This window comes from Corapipo altera, unplaced genomic scaffold, assembly GCF_003945725.1.
Source record: "Corapipo altera isolate COAL_440 unplaced genomic scaffold, ASM394572v1 58, whole genome shotgun sequence".
NCBI classification, from domain to species: domain Eukaryota; kingdom Metazoa; phylum Chordata; class Aves; order Passeriformes; family Pipridae; genus Corapipo; species Corapipo altera.
In genome coordinates this window covers 8816688-8834344 of record NW_020884898.1, presented here as the reverse complement: position 1 = coordinate 8834344, position 17657 = coordinate 8816688, and the positions used below count along the sequence as shown (strand labels likewise).

The window sequence follows — 17657 nt, the reverse complement described above, 5'->3', positions numbered from 1 at the left end:
TACAGGTTACATAAAGTAGTCTCTGCAATGTAAACTGGCATAAGTAAGTGCCTTATAGAAGATAAGCATAATTACCCAACCCCCTAGGTAGAAGCACCCATAACGTTTGCCAAACAAAAATTCAGATAATTGGAATATCTGGTTTAGCACATTCTGAAATTGGCGTGTCAGACCTAAAAATCTCTGATTTGGTCTTTCTAGCTCAGTGAGTTGGATTTCCAGTTGGGAGATTCATTCAGCAGAGCGTAGGTTTTAAACCAGATATATATTAAAACCACCAAAGCCTTTGCCTCAGGGCCTGCCATGGGAATTATATTCCTAGATAAATCAGAATACCATCTGTACTGCCAACTGCAATGTGAGAGAGTTAAACAAGGCACCTAACAAAAATAGGTGCCTCTCTCCAGGCTACTTTACTTTTCCTAGACAGTCACGGGCCTCTGAAGAGTGTATTTCAGATTGTGACTCTAAGTTACCCAAACCTAACTTACCTGAAACCCAAGGCAGGCAGGAAGCAGACAATATTACATCATGGAATATAAGTGATGTCTGAATTGGTTAATAAATCCTGATAGAGGATAGGGGATTTATTATCCATTTGCCTATAGAGGCAAATAATTTTGACAAGACAAAATCTGATTACAGAGGGCTGCTGCTGGTGAAACAAAAGAACTGTGGTGAATGGATGGTAAATGAAGTTTATACTGTTGAACTGTGCTGATGATTTTGGCAAAGCTGATCATGGCAAACCCTGCAGAAGTTCACTCACTGGGCACCAGCAGCTTCTGTTCTGACAAAATTCACTTCCTTTTTTGATGCTTACATTGGTTATCAGGCAAAAACTCAACCATAGTTACAGGTAAATACACATCAGGGACTGCAGGGAGAAAGCTTTCCAGAAACATTACAATTAAGTGAAAACTTAGATACTTTTAATTTTAGAATGTTTATGTAAATCTATACATGTTAATGGAGAGAAATGCATGTATAAATACCCTGAAGTTTACCCTGGAGCGATGTGGTAATTACCCGGTTATGAGTTGTGCGTGTTAATTTTTTTCAGGTGATTTATCTGGTTTATCTGGCTTTTAAAGACATTATATTTTCCTTCTTTTCTATTTTTTTTAATGCTCCTATTTTTACAACAAAGCACATATAGAATTCCTACAATTATGAGTGAATGGGGGAAGTGCAGGCAAGAGTAGACTACGAAAAGGAAGAGCTGAAGGAGAGGCAGCTACTCAGTTAATCTGTGAGGAGATAACTGGCAATAACATGAAACCAGTGCAGGGATGTGGCCAGAGTGGCAAGCAGAAAGGATACTTTTATCAGCATTGTTTCAAAGCAGCTATTACAGTAAGTATTAAGAGAGGAAGAGAAGCAATTACAGCAGTGAACCCTAACTGAATTTTGAAATACCTTTTAATAATGTGCAGTACAGGAACTGCATCTTTAGCTAAGCAACTGGGACATGTTCTGGATGTGGATGTTTCTTACCTGCTTTGAATAGAACCACAAATCCAGAGACAAATTTTAGCTTAATTTGTAATCGAGAGCTCGTGTTTATGGATTTGTAAATAAGACCTGGTATCGGCACTTTCGGAGTTGCAAATGTTTTGTTAATGGGGCTGGGCTGTGCACAAAACCCTTCCATTGTAAGTATTTTTGAGTGCCTGATTTGTCAAAAAAATAATCAAAGATACAGATTATATGAGCCTTTAATATTCATTGTTATTTACTTCTGAAAGGTTCAGCTGGTTTGCTTTGTGATTGCTTTTCTAAAAGAATTGCTGCATTGTAATCAATTTACTGTGTGCAGTTTTAAATGTCAGGGACATTTTTGTTACTTAACCTGCAGACTCATGCAGGAAGGGATGAGGCAGACTTTTTGAAGTAAGGCTATCTTAAGGTTTAACTGCTAAAAGATTTCAGGTTCAGCATATCCAAGTGTAGTATATGCTTTGTTATTTTTTCCTTTTTTTTTTTTTTAATTTAAAGTTGAACTGCATTTTAGGAAACAGCTAAGGTGCATTAATTCAGGTATATTTTTTTTCATTCCATGTTTCTGATGATTCTTTTAAACTTGATAAGTATAAAACCTAATGACTGATTGCTTTTGAATATTGACATTATGTTTGAAAATTTTGAGGAAAGAGTTTCTTTTTCATCAAAACAGATATTTGAGTGTATAATTCAATTAAAATGTCATAATCATAAAACATTTAACGAAGCAAACTGCTCTGTGCACTAATTTGAAGAAAAGAAGTTTTTAAATGGAACTCCATGGAGCTTTTGTAGATATGTAGGCCTCTCTTCACTGCTGGTTGAGTTTATTTAAAGAGCTTTTCTAGTCACCTTTGAACCCAAATGATTTCTCCAGATGTACTGAAGTGAACAATGTAAAAATCTTGCTGCTTCAGCAGAACAGGATCCAGCTGGCAGGGAACTGGATCTGCAAGTCATTGGTTACAGCTGTGTTTCGATTTATGTGATGGTTGAAAAAATAAATTACTGGATTAAATGGCTAGAAAGAGGACTCTTTGTTTAGCCCTTGTGTGGGGACTGAAAGTGTTTATGGTGCTGTTTTCTTCAGAGCCTTTGCAAAGTAAGCTGGACAAATAGACTTATTCAAAACTTCTCTGAAATGTTTTGCATTCAGCTTTATTTCTTTACAGAAGAAACTGTATGTTTTTGTATAATGCTCTCAGCCAGCAACCGCTTTTAAGGTCTCTTGGCCTTTGAGAGTGGCGGTCGCATTTTAGCAATGTCTTTTAGGCATTGCAGTTTATCACTGGAAGGCAAGTTTCCTTTTGTTAAAGGTTTTCAAATGCATTTCTTGGCATGCACACAAATACATGTAGGGACTCTGTCAAACTCATAACTTTTTAATGGGTTTAATATTTCAGCTTTGTATACCACTTACCTTTTGCTCTACATAATAATGCTGATGTAATTGTAAATTGGGTGCACAATAATTTACAGAGCAGGCACAATGAAATCAGAAACCAATGCCAAGTGTTTGGATTATCATATATCTTAATGCTCTAACGATGGTGATTATGTCTTATTACCTGATATCCTGATTCTGCAAAGATTTGCATCCTTAATTTTACTGAACAGCTCCACTGTCTTTGATAAGGCTGAGTGGTACATAGAGCTCACAACAGCTTTGTTAGCTATTTTGCTAAGAAATGTGCTGGGGTTTTTTTAATCTTTATAAGGTTGTGGTCCTGTGCAATCCCACGAGCTGCCTTTTCTACTGGAGGTAGCTTGGATTGAAGGAGTTGAGATGTAACTTCATGCAGTGAAGTCCTGACTCCACTGAAGTCACTGGACATTTTGCCACTGACTTCTCTTAGGCTACAATTTCACTTTCAGAACTAGATTTTAATGCTTTTACTAATAACAAATATCCCAAGACCCAGAAGTGATTTCTCTTAAGTAGAGAAACTGCTTGTGAAGTGATATGCTACCAAATGTGAACAAAAGATTTGGTATTAGACCAACAGGAATTTTGAAGATTTCTTGCAGAAGCTATGAAAAGCTAAATAATAGCATAGAACTTTCAGTCACGACAGACAGTGAGCGTATAGTGCATTTTTTAAAGCTTTAGCTGGCTTTCAGCATAATAGTTTGCAAAGCCAGGAGCTTTTCAGCACTTATATCTGTTTATTCAGCAATATTTCCTAGTAATTATTTTAGGCCGACCATTTAGTTTCATTTTACAGTCATAAAGCAGTCCGTAGCTGTAGCCGAGTATCGGTTATACTCTATTTATTAAAACATTTCTAAAACAGTGCTTAAACACGGGAAATTATGGTTGTGATTAGATCGTAAGCGTTGTCCTATCAAGATATAATTACTTTTCTAAGAACAGTTTTCACAAATCGTTTTCAAAGGGCTGCCTTCATAAAATCCTACAAAGTGCTGACCAAGAAGAGCTAAATACCAGAACAGTTCTTTTCCAAGGCAAAAATGAAACCAAACAAGTTGACCATGTTCCATCATAAGCCACCCTCAGAAATACCAGAGAGAGGCTTAAAATATTTTAAATAGAATATTTCCCCTCCCCCCTTTTTTATTGTTGTCCCCGAGAAGCATTATTACATTAAGAGCCATGCGACAGAAAGTCATGGTGATGCAGAATAAATAACCATAATGTATCAAAAGCAGACAAAGGTGTGATTGATCTGTCTGGAATTGGCAGACTCTTTCGCTGTGTCAGGCTGTTTCTTTGATCAATGAAGGTATAGCCTCTGACCTTTAAAAAAAATCAATGAGATTGATTGAAAGGAGAGAGAGAACTATGAGAATGCAGGATAGCTTTAACCTTCACTGTCTAGAAAATTTAAAATATTCCAGTTTTGCAGACATGGAACCTGCTATTTTGTATTTTCTTCTTAAAAGCGTTTGCTTTTCCCCAGCCTGCTTTTGAAACTTCTTAGAACAAGGCTGTAGAAATGATGCGTCCGAATGTTTCTCACAAATGTTTATCTTCAGATCACATTGTTGAGAAAATAGGAAGGTTTTTTTCCTATAGCAGAATTCTGTACATTCTGTTACTGTTTGCAGCATGCACTGAATGTCTTTGATTTCCTTTTATAAACTCGGATTCTTATGTGGCATATACGTATCCAAGAATTGGTGCTCTGAGAAATAGTTCAGGTCGTTTCAGAGACATTATTCGTCCGAATAAAGTGACTTGTACTGCACTATTTCAGGATCAGGTCCACTGATGATTGCAACAATAGTGTGTAACCAGCATGGAGGGATGAATTCTGGGAATAAACAGCATCTTTTGGTGATCTAGTTCTACGTAATCTTGTGGTTTGATCCATTATATATGTATGTATATATATACATGTATGGACATATACCTGATTAGTCAGGAAACAGTAAAAATGTCATACTAGAAAATTTATGAAACAGGATTTTTAAAATAGTGCTTGGTACTTTACATCTTTCTTATTGAACAGACTGCAAATGCAGACTTGAGTGCTTAGTGAAAAACAGTTTTTTGAACAGTTGGAGTTTCATTTTAGCACTGGGCTCTTTCTTCACGTTGTGCTGATGCTGTACTAAGCAGTAACACAAATCAGTTAGTGATGTAAGTATAAAAAGTGCTCATAAATAGAAAAGTTAATTAATTCATTATTTCATGCTTTCAAAGCTGAAGGAAACATAGGTCAAAAAAAGAATATATATCATAGTGGTTTGTTTTCACAAATAATTACTTTTTTTAATTGAAAATGTTGGTGAAATCAAGGTCTACTGAATAGTATTCACACACAGAGTAATTCAAACTGCAATAATTTCTGCTGTCATATGTCTTTGTTTTAATAAAGGGCAGGTAAATTGACAAGTCAGCAAGGAGACGGTATAATAGCATTTCTTGAGTAAGATGGAGCTTGCGTAGGAAGAGAAGGATATTGCTGTTTCTCTGTAATTTTATTTCTATGATTTCCTTTCTTTAATAGATTGCGTAGGCTCTACATATTTTTAATACTTCATAATCAGGTGGGAATTTCAGCTAAGTTACAAAAGGCACTCTTACTAAATAACAAGACAGTCTGGGTGTAGCATTTGTAAAGAAGAAAATAGGAGGATAGTTGGGGGTTTTTTTGTGACAGATCTGGAACTAGATAGCTGTGGGAATTTTCTGAAGTCTTTATCTGCTTGGTGTTCATCAGTGAGGTGAGAAGGTGTTATGGACAGAACTATGGACTAGGTCATTCTAACTAGGCACAGGTCATTCTAACAGTGTCACTGTTCTGAGTCATTTACATGCTGCATTAAGAGAAACTAAACCTTTTATTTTATGAGTACCCTTTCCATGTGCACTGTGATGAAGAAACTTTTGCTTCTAGAAAAAGAAAAGGGATGAGTGTGTTGTGTCCCAGTTGGAGCGCACTGAGAATATGAAGATGAGAACTGTAAAATTAGAATAGTGACCGATATTAGTGCATTCTTCCCCTCCTGTTAGATGCATTCTGATTTTGTTCCAGTTATATTTAATTCTTGTCATCACATTCTCCTAAAATTATTATTTGTTATTCCAGAAAGTCCTTATCTGTCACACAAAGTTTGCATTAATATTGCAAATCACCTTACTCCTGCTGTCTAAGAAACAAAAGGCTCATCCTATTTGGGTGGGTTTTGATAACTGACATGCATACCCAGCCTCACCTCCCCTCCCTCTCTGTCCAGAAGTAATAATCCAGGAAACGCCTTCTTTTTCCTTTTTTTTTTTTTTAATTTTTTTGATGCTTTCAGCAATGGCTGCTCCTTTTTCTGTTCTTCCTGGACACAAACTACATCTTTCCAGTGTGGATGAGGATGCTGTCCCCTTGTGGATGATGCTCACAGTCTTTAGCTGCTGCCTGCAAAACTGAGCACTGCCCTTCAGCCAGTTTAAGGTGGTGTCTGGTGCAGTGCATTCATTTAGCATTACTAAAGGACAAAATTAAGGTTCTTTTTGTATCTCATGCCCCTGTCAGCTAAATCTTTCCCAGAAAAGAGGCAAAGCTGAGGTCATTTTTTTCCATCTGTGAGGGGTCAGTGACTGCAACAGTCGTTCCTGGCTGAGGCATAAGCCTGTGAAAAGCACCTATACTAGCAGCTGAATCATTTTCTAGGCCAATTTTTTATGTTTCAACTAATGAAAACAGCTGGGTCATTAAATCCAGCAATCGATCTCCAATTATAACCTGTCTTGGACAGCACGGCGCCCTGCCCCGGCAGGTGCCCTCCCCGCAGACAGACCCCCAACCTCAGCCTCTGCCTCTACCCTGAGACACCAATTTGCTGCCCCATCCCACACCCACTTTCTTGCTTTTCTAGGAGCACAAATTCCTCCCCAAAATATCACTACCATGGCACGGGGGCTAATTGTGCTATCCAGCGTTCACGGTGCTGTGAGGACTGAGGCCACCGTACGTTCGGTCTTTCCAGCTGAGAAGCAGATCTATGGTTAAAAAAGGTGTGGTTCTGCTTGGAAACAGAGGCAGTGTGTGCAGGCAGTGATGTAACTGTAAATCTACCGGGGTTTTCTTTCACTATTATTATCTGAGTCTATCAACAGAATAAATCAAATTAAAGTGACCAAAATTCCGGATACCTGCTAGCTGGATTCTTTCTTTCCTCCTGAGAAAGTGAGAGTACGATATGTGGCAATTGCTGGAGCATTTTTATGAAAAGATTTTCAATCTTTTCAGGGTCTGCACAGGAATAAAAAAAAAAAAAGTTAAATGGTTGACATTTAATCTTCATACAGAGAATAATAATTACAGGCAAGAATTTAAAGTGGTTTTGCTCATAGTCAAACCTGATGGTTCTTTTCTCCTTGCATTTCATGAGGATTTACTGTACTGTGGATGCAAAATGTAAATGATGGGCAATTCCGTGAAATTCAGGCATGCACACAAAACTGTCTTTCCAACTTTTTCACACTTACCCTCAAACTGAAAATGGATTTTCCTGGTGGCTGATTAACCAGAAATGAGTTGTTTCTAACTAGATTGAGGGGAGGAGGGTTCTGTAATATTGGATTAGTGAAAGGAGTGAACAGCTTCAGTTTAATTCAACTAGTCTTCTATTTTTAATCTCCAAGGAAACAGCTGACTTGAATGTTAATTAAACAGCAGTCTTTGATCCACCCAGCCACTCCCGGAGGCATAATAATAATATATAAGGGCACAGCAGCAAATGTATAATAGGTACATTTAAAGGAGTGCATCTAATCTCACCATATTCAGATTTAAAACATTCCTTGCTGACCCACTCTTCTGTTATTTAAATAGAGGAAGGGGAAAAGAGGGGAAAATGCTAAGTGAGTTAAACTTTGATGGTCTGAAGGTAGGGCAGCAGAGCAAGTGTGAGTTCCTGTTTTGAGGATGTATAAGGGTTAATGATTAGAAGAGTGGAATCAGGAAAGACCTTAAGCCCAGATCTATGACAGTGGTAATTGAGCTGATTGATTACGACATCTCGTTTCAGACGACTATTGATTTAATCTAGTCTGCAGTCCCATTGGCCCCAGAGGTGCTCCCGAGTGAGGCTCAGCACTTGAACCTGGGTACTCTTCCCTACTCAGTGTCTGGATATAAATTTCCAGAATCTTGCAACCATTTATAATTTTCACTCATCTTCTCATGCTTTTATTCAGAAGCTTCTAATTTCATCAGGCTAATGTTTTTAACCGTTGAGGGGACAGACGCAGGGAACATGAAATGGCACAGACTGAAAAGGGTGGGTTTTTTAAAAAAAAAAAGGCAAGGCAGAGAGCCGGGACTATGTGGCTAGTATTTGCATCTGTTGTTTCTGATTCGCAGAGCTAGCAAAGGCTGCTTTTGGAGGCAGTCCACAAAGCTGGGCTATCAGTAGGCAGTTTGCTGTACGCGCACGTTCAATTATTAAAATAGTAGACTTTTTTTTCTGTCTGATAGCCATAGCGAGGTCATGACATTAATTTATCCAGGGTATTGTGGGTAACTATACAGAAAAAAAGCATAAAGGGCACAGATGCTGGAGCAGCAAAAAATGGATGGGTCTGAGCAAAAGGAGATTAAGAGGCGATGACCAATCTAATGTACGTATAGCAGTAAGAAGCCGGCATCCGTCACAGACTGTTGATGGCAATAAGTATTTTAAGCCATGCTGTGCATGTGGTAATTTTTTATTTTTTTTTTTTATACCTCAGTAAATGCTAAGCTGAATGCTGTAATCCTGTATTTTTTCAGTTTCCCAAATCTGATTTTGGTCTTGTTTTTGTTGTCTCATGCTTGGCGTTCTTCGCTCGCTCTCTGTCTGTGGGTGTGTGTCTGTCTCTGTCTCTCCCTTTTCACTGAGATTACAAACTTAACTGTTTCCTAATTGTCTACTTTCCTCCATCCTTTTCCTAAGAAATTAATTGCCATCACCACGGCCGGTCATAAGCGCGTACTAACTGGGCTTAGGGCGTGTGCCCCGGCGTTTTGGCTTTCTGTCTTTACTTCGAGGCTGCGCGGTGTTTTCTTTTGGACCTTTCCTGCAAGTGGATGCCCTTCACCTTTGCTGCTGCCTTAAGGTTGCCAAAACCTGGCTACCTGAGCCGGGACTGCGGTGCAGCACTGCATCCTGGGACCTGCCTGCCCGGCTACGCCGAGTGCTTCTACGGCACCAGGCAGCTCTGAGAATTGGCTGGCGAATTGCGTATCACCTGTCCCCCCCCTCTGGTAAATAATTTTTATACCGCGAATCACAGTGGTGTGGTATTGTCTGGAAAAGTAATTCCCAAATACTGTTGGCGTAAAAAGGGAAAAGCCGAAAGACTGTCAACACCGTAAGTCATTAAAGTCCCTTGCCTTAAGAACAAAGGAACAAGGTAAAACTGCACACAATAATTATGCTCTGTGGATTTTCATAGCCTGTCAGACAACTTGTGCCTGTGTTTCAGTTATCAGCCTTTGTGCTTTGTTTTGTGTTGTGTATTTTATGTACTTGTCTTGAGTTTCTGTGTGTGTGTGTATTTGGTGTACGTGTATGTGTTCAGGCTTCTCTACCAACACGGAGCAAATACCATACAGAAAAAATACACAAGTGTAGCTCAAACATGCATTTTCAGGACTCAGTGTGGTGGTGAGGGTGTATTGCCATTGTTCTCTCACAGTGCTCTCTCTGACGCAAGCAGCTTCTATTTTATATTTTATTTTAATTAAGAAGTCTAAAAAATTAAATAAAAAAAGAAAAGAGAAAAAAAAATTGCTTAGTCCAGTTAAATGCCAATTGAAGTTCAGAAACTCACGGTTTCAGCACAGTGAATGGTGATTCAGACCCTGGCAGGGTTTTGGCTATGAGACAATTCCTACTTATAAAGAGCACAATGAAGGGGGGGAAAGATAGCATTAATTTTGAGGAAGATTAATATTAGTCTTTTAATGTTCATTATTTTCTGAAGAAGTGAATCCTTGTAGCTTTTGAGAGCTAGTATGTCCTTCCCACTGGTATTTATTCGAGCAAAGGAAAAAATGAAGAAGGCGTAGAATAAACTCCTAAGACTGTTCAAGAATTACTGGCATTATTTCTCTCTACATCACGTGTGAGCCTGGGTTGCCTGCTATTCCTGAGGCAGAGGATCGAGGATGAAAGTCTGTGTGTCAGAGCCTGTTTTCACAACTGCATTTGGAGATCTGTCTTATTGATTAGGAAAAAAAGGGGGTGGGAATAGGAGTGTGAGGTGAGGGGAGGACCGACTGACTACTGGCTTATTGCAGCTCAAGACATTTTCTTCCGGAAAGATGTCAAACAACTGAGACACAGCAACAGAGGAAGTAGAAAGGTGGAAAAATAAGAAGAGGGACCCTTTGGAAGAAATGAAGGCATTCCTTATGAGAGCCTTGAGGTTTTTTGGTTTTTTTTTTTCTTCTAACATCTGACCCACAAGGGCTAGAGTGACAGCGTCATGCAAATACTGCAGTCCAGCAGGTCTGAGAGAGGGTGGATGCTAGAGAGTGAGTTAATGTTAATGATGAGTGCAGTGAAAATACCAGCCGATACCACCCCCTCCACACACAACTGCTCTGAGTCAGCATCCGCTGCTTTGCCTTGCCTTTTTGTGCGTGTGTGTGTGTGTGTATGTGCGCGCGCATGTGTATGTGTGTGTGTGCGTGTGTGTGCTGGTGACTGTGTGTGTGCATGGAAGGTAAAGCCAGTCAGTCAGTGAGAAGCAAAGGTACGTTCGAGAGCAACTAAAATCTGACTGATTTCCATCTTCAGAGCATCAGATGTATTCCCTAAAGAGGATGGGTCTATGCGATGGGGGTGGTATAATTATGTTAATGTCATATTTATAGAGGGGAGAGATTTTTCATTCTAATTATTGATTTGAAAGCTGTGGTCAAAATTGTTTGTTAAATCATGATCAGCTTTAAAAAAAGAAATTGAATGAAATCTAGGGGCTGCTATACATATATCTCTCTCTCATATATATATATATTTTGTTTCATTTAACTATTTTGTGTCTGAGGCATAACTGATTGAATGGTGCACAGTGACAAAGAAACGGCTCTTATATAATGTTGCATTATATCATCAGCTGAAATAATATTTTAAATAATCCAAAATGTTCTGAAATCTGAAGTATCAGTGTGGAGGGGAGGGTGAAGGGCAGGGGTGGGGGTGGGGGGCACTGGCAAATCTTTTCTTCGGCAGAGCACTCTGTACAGCTTTCTTGTAAATGGATGATTCACCTGTTCGACCAGCAGAGATTCTAATTCTTCCCCCCCTCTTCTCTTTTTTTTTTTTTTTTCCTTTTTAAAGCTGAACGGCTTCCCGAAGAGCACTGAGTTTTCTATGCCAGATTCTGCTCCAGTGGCTAGGACCTTTATGGCTGCTGTTTCTTTTGCTCTGGGATCTGATGGAGAGAAAAAAAAAATAAAAAAAGCCACGGTGGATCTTGTCCCTAAAGTAGAAATTTTCTTTTTCATTCTGCAAACAAGGCTAAAGATCGGAGGAGAATGAATGCAAAAGTAATTCAGGACTGTGGTTGTGCCATTAAAAGTGTTCGGCTTCAGAACAAAATTATTCGGGAAATCCGAGCATTTCTTCTTACTGTATCGACAGTATTTGAAAGTTATGTGTGCTTTGAGTAATCTGGTTCAAGTGACAACAATCTCTGCATGTCAATGTTTTCTGCAGCTTATGGAGTAAAGTATAGTTTTGCCATTGGAAAGGAAGAAGCTTTTTGTAGCAGTCTGTAGAAGGATTAAATGTTGAACGTGGGGAAGAGGCAAAAAGTGAATACACGCCCAAAGGTTATCCTTGCATCGTGAATGGGTTTAAAGTACTCTGCAACCCAGGGCCCACCTGAACAGTAGGACTGAAAGTATAATGGGGAAATATTTCAATTAGAACCCCCTTGACAAGCATTTAATCCTTCTTTCAGGCATTAAAGAAAATATAATAAAATTGTTACTGTACAAAGCAGATTTTAACCCGTTTATAGAGGCTTCCCTCAGATGCATTATAATAATATGGCTGCTTGCAAGATGAGGCAGTGAAGATTTTTTTCCTGTGTTCTTTGTTTTTTCTTTTCAAAAGTTAAGGACTATACTCTCAGAAAAGTCTGTTCGGTCAGCTGATACATTGTTTGAATGTATGTATGCGTCTTGCCTGCTTATTTGATCTTTTCTGCCCCCTACTTGAAACTGTGGTTTGTTTATCTGGGGGGAAGGAGGGGTTGTTGATTTGGGGGGGATGTTGTTTTTAGGGGGTTTTTGGGGGGGTTGGTTTTTTTTTTTTTTAACAATAGCAGTGAAAGTTTTGCTGACAGCGGTTATGACTACTAAGCAATTCAGTTTATTGGAAGACGAATTCTACTGGACCATATCGGACTTTTCCTAGTCCCTGAGACCCTAACTTGTGAGGTTTTTTAGCAACAATCACAAGTCAGGCTCTTGGGACCTAGGCGGAGGGGAACCAGCAGCTTTGGACTGTGATTGTTTCTCTGCAGAATTTAGAGAACCAAAGGAGCTTTCCTTGTCTCGAAGGGTAAAAAGGAAAAGATACCTATTTCAAATGTTAAGCAACACAACTGTTCCTAAAAGAAAAAAGAAAAAAAAAAATCTAAACAACTGTTATCCATTGTACAACATTAGGAAGTTACATATTTATGTGTTTAGAAAACTGAACTAAATGCCATGTAACATTTAGAATTAAAATTTAACCTGAATACCAGTTTGCACCCAAAAAAAAGCCCAAACAACAAAAACAACAAAATCCCCCTCTCAAAACTGATACTAAAATATACAAAAGGCTTTCAACCATGATGTTACTATTACTATTATAGAAAATTCTGATAATTATCACAAAGTATAGAGTCATCCTGACTGTTGCAGCATTAACTCTTAAAACATAAAACAAAAACACTGATGTTTGAGGCCTAGAAAACATTCATTCTATTGTTTGAATAATGATTTCAGTCTACAGGAAAACTGTTGCTTAGCTTTTCCTGTAACATGAGACAAAGAGTATTTTGTAGTTAATTGCCATCTTTTTTCTTTGTCCAAGTGAAAACACAATATGTCATTTAAAATATTCTCTCATTTAATTTACATTTTAATCTGAGATGGAATATTGGTTTAAAAATCATACTACAGCATTAAAATCGCTTTGCACCCAGAATCACTTTCTTGTACCTGTTCAACTTAAAATGAGCCACCAGTACTCTAAGTACTAGACCCAGCTTCTAACTTCTCCATCACTTTTTGCATTTTTCACCCCTCTGACAAAAAACAGTGTGAGCTTTAGGTTGTCCCTCATGTGTTAAGTACTTCACTGACTTTGCATAAGAAGATTCACAAGCACACGAGGTATTTCACAAGCACACTGTTCATTAAACTCAAACTTCCTATCTACAACACAGAATATGATTTGTATTTCTTAATATTTTATAGGTGGTGTAGTTCTGAGTAATTTTTCTCTGTTTCCTGTGTCTAACCAAGATGCTGCAAGACCTTGTTGATACATCAGACTTCACTGAAACAAAGACTTCACACAGATCAGGCATCTAAACTATTTGTTCATTTCAGAAGTGGTATTTTGGCTGCAGTATATTTTTTCCACTTGCGTGGGAGGAATTGTGTTTTATTGTAAGCATCAACACTATTGTTAAAATAAATGGTTCTTATCTGTTAGTATAATACTTTTTCTTCTTGTCTTGTTTTCTTAAGAGACAGAAACTGTGCGCTGTACATAGTTTTCAAGTTGCTCAAGATATAATTAGTCTTTAAATAGTCATAAAAATATTGCCTTAGCAATTACAATGATGATACAGTTCCTGTAAATATGCAATTCTTTTCTTCGTAAACTGTCAGTCCCACATGCTAAGAACACCCAAAAGAGCGACTTGCAAAAATTTAGATACAGACGTAACTTTTTAACACAGACATGATATTCAACATTGACTTCTGTTTAGGCAGTATTGGAAAAGTCAATCTGAATGTGTACAGGAAGGGCGGACTCACCCAGCTAGGTGCTACACTCCTCAAGCCCTTCAGTAGCAATTGACATGTGTTTTTTACAGCAGTTTTCAGTCCTGAAAACAGATTATTTAAGATACTGATCAGCTGAACAGGTATTCTGTTCATTCAGGCTGCATAATGAGATAAAACCATATTGCGTGTTGGTATATACATGTCAATATGCAATTTAAATTACGCATAGTATTTATCAGAATAAAAATCCATATAGATTTAATCAGCTATACTGTGCACATGTCTATGCATATTAAAGATTTTCATTGCATTTATTTTTCAATCGGCAAAATTTACTTGAATGAGGATAGTTCACATTCAGCACTCTGAATTTGCTTTGCATTTAACACTGTGAGTGCAGCGAAGGTGAAACTCTAGTGTGAAACATTTGGTCTGTCAGTCTGAAGATTTCAACTATGCTCTGCTCTGCACTGAGAGTGAGAAGATAATGAATTATTAGAAACCCCTGCCTAGTGTATTTGGTGCTACAGCAAAAGCTGTAATTATACAGTCCTACCTCTGCACTACTGCTTGAACTGGGATGACTCCAATGGCTCTACTCTGCCCATTGTACTCAGTGCTGCCCCTTGCCATAGAGATGAAAAAGTTGGTGCATTGCCTTCCTCTTTTCCTCCTCTCTCTTCTTCCCCAGTCTCAACACAGCCAAGCCAACCTCAGGTACACAGGTAGGACAGAAGTGGATGAAGGGGAGGGAGAATCACGATCTCCACTCGGGCAAAATTCCCAGCAAGGCGAACAAGATATAGTTCTGGGGCTATGTGACAATGCCTACAGACACCATACAGAAAGCAGTCTTATTTACCCTGTGACAGTATATGAAGGCTGTCTCTATTAGCACAAATAAATAGAAAGCATCATCTTCAATATGCTATGCTTAGATATATGTACAGAATTTCAATATAGTCTCATTTCTATATGACTTGATGTTGTTTCAGTGCAAAATGCATTTAAATGCTATTTAATATGTGATTTCAGAGTAATCAGCTTGTGCTACAACAAAAACAAAAAACCAAAACACAAGCTCTTGCAAAGGGGGAGGAAGAGAGAGAGAGAGAGTGAAAATGATGTGTGGTGCATACAAAAAAGGAATGATATTAACAATTCGATGAATTCCTAGTTGGTAGACCAGACTGAGCCAGACGCATATATTAACGGCTGTCTGCTGCTGATGTGAGCCTGCTCAATGCGGTGGAAATGAAGGATCACCTAGTCCCTGACACCAGCTTATTTGTACGTTTTAATTTTAAAAAGGAAAATCACTGTTTTACATAAACATCTTAACCCCTACATGATTTTTTTTCTTTTTTCCTCTCTCATATTGTTTGCTAATTTACTGTCAACTTAAAGTGCTGTTTAGCTACAGCCCAACAAAAACATCAGTCAAAAAGCAGAGGGAAGTGTTAGCTTCTCTTTTGTCTGACATGTACAATTGAGTTATTATTATGATAATTGTCTATTTTAATTTTTAGTCTTCATGGGAGATGCAACAATTTTCCAGAGCTTCATTTTGGAAGCATTTTAAGTTTCAACAATATGCCGTTTCATATTTAACTCAAACAATAAAATTAAAAAAAAAATGCTTATAGCTCAAGATGGGGTGATTTGATCAATTCTTTTCATTAACCTGAAAGTCTTTAGCACCTTAATATAATATCACATGTATGGGGCAGGATTCCTTTTCAAACCACATAAACTCTCGGATCCATTAATACAGTGCTGAAGACTGTTACATGAGTCAAGGGAATTCCACTCCAAGTTAATTACTGTTGGAATTAGAGGAAAGAATATTTTACTCAAAGTTGTATAACAAGAATCTACAATTATCACATTTCAGGGCATTGCTCTGTTCATTTGATGAAAAATGTCAATGAAGTTTAACAGAAGATGTTCTGCCTTTCCATGGGTAATGAAAATCGGCACGTTCACAATAAGCTAACACAACATTTTCAGTGTGTTAATATGCAGTGCAGAAGAAAATTCTGTAGGCAGTAAATGTAGCCATCATTTTGATTTGCCCGTGTGATGATTAGGCTCAATTCCTGAGTGGGTACATAATTTCACACTGAAAAGCAGTCATCTCCTCTTAGGGACCAACTGTAGCCTACCAAGAAAAAAAAAATTAAAGAATTAAAGAATGCCTGAGGTCTATAACTAGCTAGGCAGTCAGATAGATACAGACAATGGGGAAAAAATATCAGGAATATTATAAAAGTGCTAGCTGAAACTGTATCACTTGATTATAAGTTGGTTTATTTTATTATGTTCATTTAAAGTATTTTTGTCCAAACAATGTATCTGAGACATTCATCACCTTGTTAAAGTTTTTCATTGTTTGATTATTACAATAGGCATTTTCAGAGTTTGTTGGATGCTACGTCGTTCCATTCCTTGGCAACACTTGAATTATTCTTACACGGTGAGTCCAGCACTATTGACTGATGTGCAAAGCTATGCTTTAATTGCAGTGTCTGAGTAGCAACAAGTGGATGGAATATGGAAGCCTTGGAGACTAAGAGAATGTAAGATTAATGAGATCAACACTGATAAAATTATTTCATCTTTATAAACGTCTTTAACCTATTAAGGAGGATTTAAAATTAATCATAGAATCATCCAGTTGATTATAGACTAAAGTTTATCTAGTAGGCTTTCAGAAATGCAATTTTTATGCCTGTTCCTACTTATTTAGGAGTTAAGGATTAGTTGTAATTGTGTGATAAACTAGATACGGTAATGATACTTTGAACACTATGAATATCCTATAGAGAAAAAGGCAGATAATATTCTGTACTTTCCTTTTACTCGTTAGCTGTTGCACCGGGGCCGTGATTCTCTTCAAGGAGCATATTCATTTATTTAAATGGCCAAGCAAATCAACAAGGTTGTGCTGAGTAGTTTAGGGCTGGTAATTTTGGTTTTGGTTTTGGGTGGTTTTCTTCCACCACCACCACCCCCAACTTCTTTTCTTGGATGTGTGCGTGTCATGCATGGGAAGGTATGAAGGAAAAACAGCTATTCAGCAGAGACACGTCCCACCCCTTTAATTAAGCTTTTCCCGGACTATGTAAAAACACTGGCAGTGTGTAAATCCCATTAGTGTGTTTGTTATTATTATTTTAGCAGATTCCCAAGTATTATATTAAGTTACCTCAGTGATGAAATACATATGAAAATATGAAAATAGTTGCATTAGTAAGTCAGTGGATACCGAAAGGGTTGGATGGCATGGGCACAGTGCCAACTGGAAGATTTTTTTTTCATTTAATTCCTTTCACCTAGTAGGCTCCTTAAGCATTAGGCAGAACCCAGTATGTGGCTAAGTTATTGCTCTAGTGTTCATCACACAAAAAGCACAGTCTTAGCATTTGTAAATTTTCTTCAGGGAGGTTTCTAATCTAGACAGCATTTGCGTTTGGGGATTACACCACAATCTGTTCCCCACCACCTCCCCCTCTAACATGTAGCCCTTTCAACTTCTTCAAAGAAGTGGGGAAAAGTAGGTTCTTTTATTAATAGCAGAAAACAAACCGACTGCTGGACTTCCGTGGCAGAGCTCACATAATGCGGCAGGGTGGGAACTGTAACAAAGAATGCTTGAATGCACTAAACGTATAGTGAAACCCCATT

General features: G+C 38.1%; 1 protein-coding gene across 2 annotated transcripts in view; it reads left to right on the top strand.

The window, feature by feature from the left end:
- Positions 1–16423, top strand: part of LOC113949763 — a 178292-nt gene extending 161869 nt beyond the window's left edge. The window contains exon 7 of one of the 2 annotated variants that reach the window (XR_003528556.1): positions 16379–16423. The gene's annotated coding sequence lies outside the window, so the exon portion shown is untranslated. Of the gene's footprint in view, positions 1–11295; positions 13679–16378 lie in introns of those variants that run through there. The other variant, XR_003528558.1, reaches the window with a different exon arrangement.
- The last annotated feature ends 1234 nt before the right edge of the window (positions 16424–17657 follow it).